Genomic DNA, 15,528 nt, shown 5'->3' with positions numbered 1-15,528 from the left:
TTCTTCTAACTCCCATCATATAACGCACTCTATATGATGTATATTTGCTGCATCAAGCCGAACTCTTTCCCCCAAGGAAGAACCTTATTTATAATCAACTGCAAACACTAGTAGATTCATTTAAAGATGGAAAGACCTCATGATTTTTAGAGGTTTCCATATAAAAATTTTGATGCCCCTTATGAATGCTACACTCATAGATTTCATTTGTTTGTGTGTTGGATCTTTATACAAAATTAATACACTAAATTTGATATTTTTCTAAATTGCAAATATTACAGGACACAACAAGGAATGTCTAATTAATTTTTATTTTAAATATATGTATATATTTCAGTCTATAATAATTATATTTACATTGCGTAAAATATGTCCCATGGATTAATTCCAAAGTTTACTAAACTGAAATTAGTTTGCGTAGAGGAATATGATCAACACCATTATCACTTCATCCTGTTGGCGCACGAAGCTCATCCTGAGGTGATCGACTTGGATGAGTCGTCGAAGGATCAAAAGGGTAGTGGGAGTGGAATAATAGGAATTATTGGAGGAGCTACGAAGGCACTCATTGTGGACCCATTTGTGAACGTTTTGGGTATTCTAAAGAATATATTGGAGATCCCAAATATCAAGAACAATAAGGTGGATAAGGTGGTGTTCGTTGGTAAGGCGTCAAGGTCGGAGAAAGTGAGGAAGGCGGTGAAAGAGAGTTTCAGCAAGGCTGAGGTGTGGGAAGGGATAGATAATCCCGATGAAATTGTGGCGTACGGCGCTGCGTATCTGTCTTATGAGGATAAGAAGATACCGATGTACCTGTCAGATGATCCAGAAATTTCCCAGGGCCCAGGGCAAGCCGAATTCCCAGAGTCAACACCTGGCAGATGATCCTAATGTTGATCTGAGACCGGAATGGTTGGGTGCACCATTGGGTTGACCACGAATATATCATATATGGACTACCAGCCATGCCTAGTGTTAATTATAATATAGTAATGTGTCTCTAATCTTTGCTTCTAAATAAAGGAAAGCTCTCCACCACATGCATGGATGGGTAGAGCAGAACGTACGTAGCTTTGTACGTATGTTTTATTTTCCTGGCTCGTTTATGTCCTTCATTTTGTGTACTACGTACCCTATGTTCAATGTATAAGTCTGTCGTTGAATGGTATGTATGTGTGCGTCTTTTATCATCTTAATGTATGATTGTTGTATTCTATCTCAATCTAATCATTATATATATATGTATATAAATAAGAGAAAATCCGGGAGCAGATGAACTTTTGGGTTGCTGCGTTTAGCGATAGACAGAAGAGTCAGAATAGTTGCTCTAATGCGCTCTTGGTTGCTCCATTCGGTGAGAGGGAGAATAGCGAGGACAGTTGCTCTCGCCCAGATGGAACTGCTACATTATATAAGAATGTAAAGGCAAATACTTAATGGCCGAGAGCGGGATCCGAAGTGGCATGAATCAAACTTAGTGGAATCTGAATAGTCAGTCCTAATGTCCAATACGAAATGAATGCACACGGGACAAATTCAAATGGCAAATACTAAACGAACGGAGGGTTAACGAATCCTTAATTTGCTTAAATAAAAACTTGAATGGATAGTTAATGAGACATTAAATAGCTTAAATGAAAAGTTATTATATATGCTTAGATTTAAAAATTTGCTTAAATGAAAAGTTGAATGGATAGTTATGGGTCATTAAATTGGTTAAATGAAAGTTATTATATAAGTTTAGATTTATTAATTAATAATATGAACCGGTCATAAAAAAGTGCATTAATGCATTTAAATAGATAAATTAAGCATGCTTTAATATAAACATTTAAATGAAAATCTTGGGAGTTTGTCTTTTTTTTTGGGGAAATTTTGGGCTATGCCATTTTAGAGTGGGAAAAAGAAAAAACAGAAATTCTGAAAAAATAATATATTAAAACTAATATAAAATGTATTAAAAAAAACAACACTGGGAACAAAACACAAAGACTGCGCGAAGCCAGAAATTAAATATGCTCTGAACTCAAGTAGTCGAATAGAGAATCTGAGATACATGCACTCTGATTGCCCGAAGACCTTCCAAGAGGATTCATAGTCAGGCTATCATCATCGTTCAGGCAAAAAATCACAGTCCAAAGCCTAACTATAGTATCGTACTACCAGTTTGCTAACAAAAAAGGCACCGGACAGTCTTCATAAAAAATCCAAAGCTGCAGAAAGACTTCTGCTCAAAAATTTCCTCAAAGTCATGAATATCTTCAGACGCTTAGTGCCTCTAGTAGGGAGATTCCTTATTTCCATTTAGAGATCTTTATTCTCACAACCTTGGCTATAACAGAAACCAAAGTGGAAAAACACTTTGTCGAAAAATTGAACCTTCAATTATTCCTTTCACACCATAAATGATAAATAATAACATTTAACAGTAAGAGATTACAGAATTTTCCTTTATTTTCCCTGGGCACGAAAGCCTCCATTGTACTCTAAAGCCTGGGAGACATTGGGTCTTAAAAGGAAATTTTGCAGTTTAGGAATCACCCGGATCAATAAATTGAAGGAATTTTCACGTTCAAAAAATAATGTGATATAGTCTCTATGTTATTGTAGCAGAAATAACAAAGAGGGTTTGCAATAGCAATGCCTTTCCAGGATAAGACTTCCGCAGTTTTTAGCCTATCTAAGAGAGCCATCAAAGTGTAAATAGAGAATTTGGGTGAATGTCTCTTATGACAAATAAGATGAGACCAATCAACTAAGGCATCATTCACAAAAAAAATCCATATATAAATCTTTATACATAGCCTTCGAATTGCCATCCCAAGTTAGAAAATTAGTCTGATCCGACACAAGAGGAATTTTATAGATGAGTTTTGACATCTTTTTTGTTCAATCCTCACCTCCACTAGACCCAATGGGTCAGACCTAACCCATTGAGCCCAAACCTATGCCCTGGGTCAACCTGGTTGACCAGGTCAACCTAGTTTGACCTAGATAGCCTAGATGGGTTTAAATCAAACTCCAACCCATTCAAACATATCTCCTACTCAAAACCCTCACTCCTTTGACCTAATTGATTTGTTTGACCGTCAAACTCTAACTTGGTCAAACCAAACCCTTAATAGGTCAAATTGACCTTTTTGAGTAAAATAAATGCTCCTAAATGCATTTAAACCCTTCCTTCTTGGTCCCCCTATCAAACCACGGCCAAATCAAATGTAATTCCCTCCAAAATCACTTGGATTTCGATCCTAGCCATTGGTGATAGGTTGAGACATTTAAATAGGAGAATTAGGGTTGAGGTCAGGCGACTTTTGTAATTGCTCTTAGCCTAGACCTCCTCAGTCTCTGAAATTTGGTGAGAGAGATCCCACGACCTCCCTCGACCATCCTCATGTCAAATCCAACGGTCCCAAGCTGCCGACGGCGAGATCTCCGGCGAACTGAGGCTACTTTCCTTCCAAAGTCTCCCCGTCCAATCCAAGGCGAATCAGAGCTCGTGTTCAACTAGAGAATTGTGCGTGGAAAAACTACAAATTCAAAGAGTTCTTAAACGGTTTAAACCGTCCATTAACCGAGGTGAAATTCCTAACCCTAGTTTAGAACACATGGGGTTAATTAGTTCTATGATAAGTGTGTTTTTGGTCGCCGCATGAATGATACCCCATGGTTGCTCTTCATGAAATGCTACCTACGCCTAAAATTTCATGCATTTTGATTGAGCCAATCGATCAAACGAAGTGATTTATTGTTTTGGCTCTCGGGTTAGGTCTCCATCCGCCGGAGATTGATCCTGGCCGTTGATCTAAAGATCAATGGTCGAGATCAAGCGGTTCTGCGGTCTGGATCAACTGTAAAACTTGATCATGCGGAACATGCATCCATACGAATCAATCACAATCGTTCGTTCGAAACAGCGGAATATCCGACGGCCACAAAACCCCGCTGACGTGGTTAAGTGAAACCGCAGTCCGTGGCAATGATTGCCGCAATCATTGGCAATCATTACCGGTGGCGCAATCATTGTGTCGCAAGGCAATGATTGCCCGCGGACAGCGGGACCAATCCCGAGTCACTAGGTGTCGGTCCGGGGCTTTTTCTTTTTTTCTTTTTTTTTTTTAATTGTTTTAAACCTATTTTAACTTTAAAAAAACACAAAAAAAAAAAAATATTTTTGATCCAAAAATTATGTATAATATGACAAAATTTTCAGAATTGTATTTCCTTTAATTTAAAATTAAAATTAATTAAAAATTATATATATATATAGGAGCCTTTATAATGAACTTTTATTGGGTGCGGAGTGCGTATAATTGTAATATTTTTATAATTATAATTATTAATAATTATTATTATATCATAACTATTACTATTTTAAAATTATCTTATAATTATTATTATTATTATTACTATTACTATTATTATTATTATATTAAAAAAACTATCAATATTATTATTATTTTAAATCCTTTTCCTATTACTATTCTTAATATAATTATTTTAAAACAATTAATATTATTATTATTTTAAAACTATTTTATAATTACTATTATTACTATAATTATTATTATTATTATTATTATTTACTTTTAAAATTGTATTATAATCATTATTATTTTAAATTACTTTATTATTATCTATCATTATTGTTATTAATATTTTAAACCATTATTTTAATTATCATTGTTATTTTATTTATTTTAGTATTATTGTTATTATTATTATTATTATTGTTGTGTTATTATTATTATTATTATTATTATTATTATTATTATTATTATTATTATTATTCCCTCCTCTTAAATTATTTTAAAATCTCTTTGAATGGTTAGTGGATCTCCCATGCACTCATATAAATTGAATTATTTTAAATAATATTATTTTTAAACTTATATGTTCATATATTTAGTATACTAATTTTATTGCACATGCATTAAATACACATGAATAAAAATTTAAAAAAAAATTTCATATCTTTAATATTATTAACATGATATAATTATTAATTATTTTAATTAAGAGTTAGCTTTTTTGTTTAAATCATAGTAGAAAAAAATATATTAATATAATTTTGCAATTCAATATTGAAAAATTCATAATTTTTCTCGGTAGAACTAATAATACAATAAAATTAATCATTTAATATTTTGACCAAAAAGCACAATTTTTATTATAAATAAGATATTATAAATTTATAACGTTATATTTATATATTATATTAAAATTATAAAAGAGAGGAATTTTATCTTTAAATCGTACATGCACTAAGTCCACTTTTTAGGATTGTACAATATAATCAGATATGATAAGTATTTAATTAAAATTAATGACTAATAATATAATCATATTTATAATATATGTAATTTAAAAATAATGAAATCCAAATTATAATTAACAACAGCATGAAACATAATTATAATTAACAAGGGTATGAAACAAAAATTTTCTAAATTTTGTGAGAAAGAAATAATCTTTGGAAGATAAAATTAATATCTTAGATACTATTCAACAAATACATAAATGAAAAATAGAAATTTATAAAACTAATGAAAAAAAAGGATGAAAAAATTTGGTGCCATAAGTTTTGAATGATTTTAATCATACATTTTCAGTTGTCAAGTCACACGTAAGCATCTAGACCTTCAAGCTACCACAAATTAAAGTAGTATAAAATTTCTTATGGGGTAATAGTCTATTTAAACAACTTGAATACTCATTAAAAACCATAATCAGATTAAGTCATATATAGCTTTTAATAAAATATTTCAAGCACTTACCAAAATATAATAATCTCTTTGATGACCCTTTTGATGAAAACATGGCACAACATAAAATCCATTGAGATTACTTAAAATAGCATATATTATAAATATGATTATAACCACAGTTTTGGAGGCATTTGAATCGTTGAACCAGGTGATTCAATTCCTTTGCCAGTTGATCCAGAATTAAATGATAGACATTAAATGAGAGAGAGAGATTAGCATGATCAATCCTTTGATCAAATGGTGGTGCTGAACCATTATAATTATCTTCATCACAGCAAACAAAAATATAAGCTAGAAGATTTATGAAAGTAAAAACTTTACAATTTGTTAATGAAAGAAATTAAATCTAGCATTTTCATTATTTTTTTTTTTGTGTTTAGATAATTGATGCCCAAGGCTTAGTTATTGCTATTAATGTTTTTTTTTTTTGCAACTTTCTGCTTGTTTTCAAAAAATTTTGTGTCGAAGAAGGATTTCACTATCAAATTTATTGGTGTGCTGTGGTAGCTAAATAAAGGCTGACCTTCAACTTTTTATGAAAAAAAAAGTCGACAGGAAAATGCCATAGATTTGGGTCAGAAATCCTTGTTCTAAGATTATAATAGTGTGATTACAAATAGTGGTATCATCACAACTAATAAAAAGGTCATCATAAATTAGCTTTTGCAACAAGTTGATTTAATAATAAAACCTACAGAAGAAAAACGAATTAAAAAGAAAGCACCTAAATATACAGTTAAGCAAATACAAAGAAAAAAAAAAGAACAACTATGATCTTCACTTCAATTCAAAATCAGTCAGCCATAAAAAGACACGATGAGAAGAAGTTGATCAAAAATCAATCAAATATATTGTTCTTTATTCTGCATCCTTTTTTTGTTGTTATTTCAAAGTAGCTGATGCAAGAATGTTAGAAGAGAACAATAAACATTGTGATGGACTAAATTGGGAAACTTCAAGTTATCCTGAGAGGTAGAAACATGACGCTTGACCTATATGTTCAAAGGTTGAAACACAAAGGTGGACCCAAAGAGAAATGAATAAAGAATATTTTTTTGCATATCAACACCATATAAGCCAGAAATAGGAAGCCCATATATCCAAACATTTCAAAAACCTATCATTGAGGCAAGTTAATAATCCAAAAAGAGATGGAAGAAGCAAATTAATATCCTTACTCGCTTGTTGCAGGTAGAATCTAATCTATCATGACCTGAAATCACATTAAGAAGAATTGCAAAATCAACAATACAAAAGCAAGTTAAAATAGCAAGATATAAGTATAACCAAGTTAAAATAATAACAAAGCTATTCATTTATTTTAAAATAATAAAAATATACAATTTAATTAATTTATCATGTAATATATTTAGTTTAAAATAAAATAATAATTTTAAGATTTATTCAATTAAAAGTTAATCAAAATATGTTCAAGTAATTGTTAGGATAAAAAGGCTATTTTTTAATTTCAATATTTTTAACGGATCGGATAGTGCAATCAAATGGATAACATACAAATCATAAAAAAAACAAGTCAAAAAAACTGGAAAAAAATCAAAATTGCTGAAAAGTTGGAAGAAATCAGATGATTAAAGAAATCAAAAGAAGATTTGGAAGAGCAGAAATTCAAATTGTTTTGACCAAAACGACTATATATAACTATTGAAAGCAATGATTTGGCACTTTTTAGCACAGGAAAACCCCAACAAAGACTTCCAACGAGTTTAAATCCAAACTAAGCCACTTTAAATCCAAACTAAAGGTTTAGTTTGGATTTAATCATTTTTTTTGTATTTTCAAACAGTGGATTCTAAAGGTTTAGTTTACATAAGAGATTTTGCCACTCCTAATCAATTTGCATGCAGCATATTGATGATGAATGCACCATAATATATTCCATAAGAAAAGTATTGAGTTTGCAGTTCTGTTTAGAAACAAGCAATGATTCATTACAAGAGGATTCCTTAATTTCTCAGGATGATGATATATTGCTTGAAGCATTTACTTCCAGTAGAGACTTGATTCTAATGAAAAATATGCCTACAATATTAATAAAAAAAAAAGATAAATCAGAAAGAAATGTTACAGTTTTCCTAGCCAGGTCTAATGCATCCGTAACAACAATAAATACCTTCCCTCCCATCAATTAGTTTCTTTGAGCATGGCGACTCTAGGAATGCATTAATGGCTCATGTGATTTCTGAATTTACTTAAAACAAAACTTTTCAGCACATCTTAGGCTCCTTATGGAGACATGAGTTACATCTTTTGGGCAAAGATGGAGCAAACTTTCAAAGCACTGGATTCTGGTTATTTGCCAGATCAAACAAACTTTACTTTCTCGTACTAGCATGCAGCTTATTATTTCCATTGGCATAAAGTTGGTGACAGTATGCTAATATATTCAGACATTTGACTCACAAAAATGTAGACTATTTGATGCGGTGCATTTTAAGCTAGGATAGTCCTTATGAGTACTTTATCCATTTTGTTCTAGAATACTCTTTTGCTCTCATAAGTAGGAGGTCTTGTAGAAGAAGAAAGGATATTGAATGATATATACATCCCTTTGAAGCTTGTGAAGCTCTCTTCTTCTTTTTCCCTGGATTGAGAATCCTAAAATCCTTCTTGCAGGTATCATCTTCCGACGATCCACTACATCACTATTTATGTTACTACTTAAAAGATGTCATGTGATTGTACCAATTCATGATCACAATATTTTATTTTTAAAAAACAACTCACTCCTTCTCTAAATCCTTCTCTTTGAATTCTAAAGGATGCATATGATTCTAAAACTTAGAATTCAAATCATAAAATTGTTAACATGTATAAATATTACAAGTAGATTGTGAATGTATAAAGTATATAAATTCATGTAAATACCAAAAGTTAATTATAATTTTGAATAGCGACCCTTCAAAAATTTTTTCTGAAGTAGTGGTTTCTAATGGATATTTATAAATAAAAAATTTAGGAAAATAACCATACTGCAATCAAAGAATCTCAATGAAATAAGATTTTTTTTTTATGGAATAAATAAGTTTAAATTGGAAAGAAGAGTTCAAAATCTCAATTACGTCATTTACATCTCCAGATTTGCTTGATGAGGATCCTTAAAAGCATCACCCGAGTAATTAAATGATCCAAGAAGACTAATGAGGCTAGCAAAGCGACAAATACAGTGAAACACAATACAAAGAAGATACAACAAGCAGTTAATGTTTCTAATTTTAAAGAAACAAGTTGATATAAAATTAAGTTTAAGCATCATAATTATTACCAATCTTTAAAGAAATATGCAGGGTTTATGGTGGGGGTATGGTAGAAAATTTTCTTAAGCTATATCATGCATCAACTTCATGAGCAAAGATTACAATACTAACCCACTCTACAAATATTAAAAAAAAAAACATCAACCTGCTTACAACAACATACCAAAAATATAAAAGCAAACAACAACAAAAACCCTAAATTTAAGAATTTCCTAAGATCTCATAGACCATCAGAGCAAATAATACTCTTTTAGGATTTCTTATATACAAACAGAAAGCTGAAAAAGCAATTTAAGATCTGAAGTACTTATCATTCAAGGACCTTGCAAGCAAATCCAACGCTCTATGTGGCCAAATGTAGACTTATTGGGCTTTTCTATTTTGGCACAAATAATCAGAGAGAGGGAGAAAGACGTAATGATGAGAGGGGATATATGATGTTAACTACTTGTTTTAGCAAATATATATGACCGAGGAAGAGAACAGAAGGACAGTTACCTTAGGGAGGAGAAACGAACCGTTTGTTGAAAGGTTTGTATGTTGGAGTTCATCTTCCAGAAGTGAAAAACGTAAACGAAGTCCATAACTGAAAAAATTGGTGAGAGGAACCTAATTGAAGAAACGTTTTAGAAGTTCAATACACCGAATTAATTGGAGAAAGAAAAGTGCGAGCGCCCTAAATGCAAGTAAGAAGAAGCGTGAAAGAAGTTGAGGAGACAGAAACATCAGGAGATAGAAACCTACCGGAGACGGGTGAGCGGAGGAAGCTATGGCAAGCCGAAGAGCAAGGAAGACGGAGGATGTCGTGAAACAGGCGATATTAGGAAGCAGGAGAGGCGATATTAGGTAACCGAAACATCAATAGGTAAAATTAAATTATACGGAGGGAAACACTAACTTGTTTAATAAAAACGTTATCAGGTTAAATTGAAGAATAACATTTAACTTGTTTAAGGAAATTTAAGCCTCATTAATTTACATAATTATTTCATTCGATGCATGTAATGGACATTAATTTACAAAATTATTATACATTTTTTAGATTTATGATTTTTTTATAATAGAATGAAGGGTCAAGATAATTTTGAAGAAGTTAAAATGGATGGCTACGATTTGGTGTGGAAGGAAATTCAAGTGGATTTTATAATAGTAGTATAGATATGTATATGTATTTTGAGTATTTTAAAATTATATATTATTTAAATTCCATAATTTTGGGAGACCCACCTCATGAAATTTTAAACATAGATTATTTCATGAACAACATTCATGGGAGAGTAAATTAGTGAATGATTGAGTCTCAATCATTCACTAATCACATCATTAATCGTGTTTAGCTACTGTTTAATTGTCTTCTGCATGTGTAGGATGTACGAGCACCTAGCTTAGGCTCTCCTAGATCTAAGGACATGGAGTGTTATGCTTGTTTATGTATATCCTCTTATGTTTCCCCAAGGGTTAGTTTAAAACTCAGTTTGAACCCACTTAACATAGTGACACCATAAGGATAATAATTAAGGACTAGTCTGGCAAACTTTAAAAAATTCTAGGAGTTAGGGTAGATCCTCGATTGACTTGAAACCTCATACACTTAAACTTAGTGACATCCTAAACCTCTCAAAATTTTCTATAAATTTTTTAGGACTCTTTAAACCCACTAATTAACAAACCATAATTTACCCGTTGTTAAGGCCCCAAAAACTTCAAAAAATTCTAATAAATCCAAATTAAATTAGAAAAATATCCATAATATAGGGCCCCTTGATTGGACTTCAATTTAATTAATTTAATTTTAACTAAAGATCATCTTTTTCCCCTTAATAAATAATTAGAATATTATTAAAAATTCTAAAATTTTCCAAAACACTGGGACATATTCCCTTAAGTCATTCCTGACATTTGGGAGTGATTCCAATCAATTTGGAGCTGATTTGAATTAAAATCCCTAAAATAACCCTTAACTAAATAATTTAAACAATTCAATAAATACCCAAACTTCAAAAATTTATAACTAATTATAAAAAAATCCAAATTGAGCAAACTCAAAGGCATTCAACTCAAATTAAGGTCTAGTATTTATTAAAATATTAGAATTCCCAAAATCAGCCTAATTTAAAAAGTCAATTTTTTGGTCAACCGTAGTATATTTAGACCTTGAAACTTCAAAAATTCATAACTTTGTCTAAAAAACTCTAAATCCAGCAAACTAATAGTCTAATTGCTCATGATAAGATCTAATATTTAATAAAAATGTTAACTTTCTTAAATCTTATCTATTTCTAAAAGTGACTTTTTAGACCCTTTTAACTTAGCGTATAGGAGGACCTTAGACTTTTTAAAATCCACTAATTCAACCTAAGCTTCAGAAAACATGATTATAAGTATTAAAATAGACCAAATAAGGAAATTAACTCAATAAAATTGATAGCTACTGGATAACACAGGCCTACGAGGCTTTTAAGTTAGCCCCAAAGATGGTGAAATAAACCTCACGACCTCGATGTGAAATAAAAGTAGTAATCAACTAAACACTAAAAATAAAACTTTTAAAATCAATCTCAAGACACTAATACTTAAATTTGAACTAAAACTTTCCCTTTTGGCCTTCAACAAACATGAACTCAAAAATGACTTGAACTAACTACCATATATAGGACATATCCAAAACACACTAGCCTACTACACACATAAAATTATTTGCTAGGGCACCACTTCTAATCCTAGGATAGGCCGATGCTTTTCTTTTTTTCTGTTTCTATGTTGTGATCGCTCTTGTATGTGGCACGTGTGCTTGTTGTTTTGAATTGATGTAAGTGTTTATTTTTTTTTATGTACTGCACTTCCTTCTCTTTTCTCTGTGATTGATTATGCGTTAGACTTACCTCTAGGCTATGGGCACTTTATACTTATAATGTCTTTTGCATGTGGCCACACTCATACAACGCAAAAATAAAGGGGGCAATGATAAATCAAGCTTTAATACTATTAGTGTTTTCCTGCATCTGCTCCAGAGACTGTGTAGCCCCTTTAAAATTAAAATTAAATGAGCATGGCCAAGTGTGTTTCCTTTTATGTATAATATTAACTGCTTGGGCTATGTGATATAAATTGCTTGGGATATTTTATTTAATTGCTTAGGATAACCATACAAGAGTCCGGGTTTATATTATCTTTTTTTAATGAAATATAATGTAATTTGTAATAAAGTAATGAGTTGTGAAAGTTTTTAAAAGCCTAGAATTTCAAATACTAAGTACCCAAAGAGAAAAAGAAAGGCCCTTCATAGAGAATTTCTTAGTCATGTGAGTACTCTTCTGGAGGATGATCCAAAGGAAGATGATCCAAAGGAGATGACCCCAAGACAATCCATAGAAGAACCTAGAGACGATTCATATGAAGATTTGAAGACAAAGACTTGAAGATGAAATGCCTGGCTTTTAAGACTTGCATCATTTATTAGGATTAGAATCTAGGTTGTTGTTGGTAGAGCCTGACCACCACTATTTTTCTGTACTCTAGGTTGTACTTATACAACACTTGCCATAGACTTAGACTTTTTTTACGCTGTCTAGTTTTATTTATATATATGTGTTTACTAAACTTGTGTAGTAGAAATTGCCTATTTTTTCTATGTTTCTTTCTTGCATGTGTGTGACCTAATTTTTATTATGCTCTATAGGATAAAAACTTTTTTACTCATAACTAATGATCTAAAATTTTAAGAATTATGCAATATAGAAACTTAATAATCTATGGAACTGTCAGAATTATTCGGGGTCATATGCATATTATTGCATTTGTTCTCTCTCTTTCTATAAGACATTTCCCAGTATGCGGGTTGAGTCCGAATAATCTGGCCTATGAGGATGAAGTGCTGGACTTAGGAAAATTTAGTCTATTCTAAAAATTTATTTTTTAAGCCTGTTTTTAAAATCTAAAACATATTTGATTTGGATACCTGAACCAGCATGCATTGCATTAGAAACTAATTAAATTAAATTTTAATTGCATTAGCTCTAGGAGCATTCACCCTACATAAGTTCAGGACCAATTAGAAAACTCTCTAGATGTTGACTCTACTTCCAAAACTTATCCACCCATCTATCTTTCAAAAAAACTGGACAATATGGATTTTATGTGCTTAGGTGGTTAGCTGGCTATCCTTTTTAGGAATGATATAAGTCTAGATGTATTAGCTAAGACATGGGTGTTGGTGTTATGCAGAGCACTAAACCCATCTTAGATCTAGGGTTTGAGGCTACTACATTGGATGTTTTGTAGTATGCCTAAATGGTAGGTAAGTTTCCTTCTCTTTTAGAGCTATAAATCCTACCTATCTGCATTACAGGATGACGCCACCTCCATCTTTCTCTCTATAATGCTTTGAGTGCACGATTTCTTTTCTCTAATTTCTTCTCAATACCCTAATCCCTCTCGATGTTAGTGTGAGCCATGTATGCTGACCAAGCCACTTGAATATTTTCCTACATTTGAATATGACATCCTAGTTTTAACCCTATGTGCCAACCCCGCTTTGAAAAGAATAATATTGAATCCTTAATCGAGAGTGTTCTCAGGCTCCGGCTTGAGATGTAATTAACCATGGGAGTTTGCTCCCATGAAAAATAAAACTCCATCATCAAATAAACCCCACTCGAGCTGATGTATCGGGAGGGGGAAACTTGTTATTTTGATCAAGTCGTATATATTACTACCTATCAAGGTGTGTTGGTGAGAGCCACTATCCTGAATAGTTAGTCATATGTACGGTCTAATCTTCCCTCCCATTGGTCCACTTGCAAAGAGCGTGAAGGTATACGATCGTTTCTATCCCTTGGGGTGGTGTGGTCGTATACCCTTGCACTCTACGGTGGTGACAATCCTTTCGAAGGCCCACAATGAATTCCCTAATTTCCTCACTAATGGAATCTTGAATGTACTAATTTCTATTGTGGATCCATTTGTTAATGGAATCATTATCCTTACAGTGATTTAGCAATGGGAAATCAGGATATCTATTCACTAAATTATCACCCAAGCACCACCAATTATCCCAAATAATAGATGTTGTGCTAAAGCTTTGAGGAGTGAAAATGAATTTATTCTCACCTGAGCTATAGTTTCACTAAAACCTTTCTAGAATTTTGTGGGATGAGTAGCATTATTTTTTTAGGGAGATATATAATGGGCCAGCAGGATGTCTGAAAGAAAATTTTTAATATTATACATTCTACTGATGATATTGTAATTATATGCAAACCTCATAGCCAAAATGGAAGGAATCATTAAGCCCCCCTTTACTGTATGGTTTACAGGTATTCACCGAAGAGATTAACTGCAAGTGTTTTTCTTTGATATCTCCAAAGTACAAAAATATTGAGTGGATTCTTTTTTTTTTTTAAATGAAATATAGCAAAACTTCCATCATTTTTAGGATTTCAGCTCAAAGTATATTTTCATAGCTGCTTAGAAAGAAGAAATGAGGAAAAATCGATGAAGATGATGACTGATTTGAAGGAGGAAAAGCCGATGAGGATGAAGCTATGCAAACATCTAGGAAGAGGAAGATGAGTAGCTGAAGTTGAAATAAGAACATGTTGCAAGAATGATAGTTTTTTTCTTTACATTTAGGAAATATGTTTGGGGTTCCAAGAGAGTAGCACCCCTTAATGGGGGTCCGAGGGTGTAGCGCCCCCTTGCGGGGTCCAAGGGTCCAAAAATTTTTAATGTAAGAGTAATTTTAAAGTTATGTTTGTTCTTAAAGTTCTAAGTCTTTTGTACTATGTAATTTGCAGTAGTAAAAATACAGTCATTTGTACTCTATGATTTTCAGTTATATTTTAGTTCATTTTAAAGCTTTATCATTTTTTTCACAAATACATATTATAGAATATTTAAAACTTTCTCATTTATATGCCTTAGCTTCTTAATTGGTGCCACTTCAAGATACACAAAATGGGAACTCGGTACCAACTAGTAAAAAACATAATCATAATTGAATAAGAAATAGAACTCACATTAGTACTAACAAGTTCCGAGTATGGTATCAAGCACTAAGGAGATGTACCAACTAGTACAGACCAGTATCGAGCAGTATTTAACGGTACCGAGTTAGTACAGTACCGAGCGGTACCGACTTATAATACTGAGTGGTACCGACTTACATTACTGAGAGATACTAAGTTTCTATACCGGGTGTTATAGAGAGGTATCAAGCTATACCGAGCAGTACCGAGTTTCGATACCAAACAGTACCGAGCATTGATACTGAGAGTTCATCAGTATAAATATTGAATTGATATTAATGAAAAAATTGTGTTCATTACCGATGCGTACCAGTCATATTGATTCAGACGTAAGAAATCTTAATAGGAAATGTATAGTTATTTAATATTGCTTATTGAGAGGTACCGAGCAGTACCGAGCATTGGTACTGAGATGTATAATATCAAAATAAACAAAATATCAAATAAACGAATGCAGTG

At 32.0% G+C, this 15,528-nt stretch overlaps 1 long non-coding RNA gene across 2 annotated transcripts; it reads right to left on the bottom strand.

The window, feature by feature from the left end:
* Positions 1-6,337: 6,337 nt before the first annotated feature.
* LOC110114128 lies at positions 6,338-9,913 on the bottom strand. 2 transcript variants are annotated; one of them, XR_002305218.2, is made up of 3 exons: positions 9,788-9,913; positions 9,542-9,652; positions 6,338-6,981 (listed from the first exon to the last, which is right to left on the bottom strand). It is a non-coding gene; the product is annotated as an uncharacterized LOC110114128 (long non-coding RNA). The 2 variants fall into 2 exon arrangements; XR_003702780.1 differs by lacking the exon at positions 6,338-6,981 and having other exon boundaries at positions 9,026-9,652.
* Between the last annotated feature and the right edge of the window lie 5,615 nt (positions 9,914-15,528).

The sequence above is a fragment of the Dendrobium catenatum genome, unplaced genomic scaffold (genome assembly GCF_001605985.2).
Source record: "Dendrobium catenatum unplaced genomic scaffold, ASM160598v2 fragScaff_scaffold_133, whole genome shotgun sequence".
NCBI classification, from domain to species: Eukaryota; Viridiplantae; Streptophyta; class Magnoliopsida; order Asparagales; family Orchidaceae; genus Dendrobium; species Dendrobium catenatum.
Note: the sequence above shows the minus strand (reverse complement) of the source record. Positions and strands in the feature narration are given on the sequence as shown.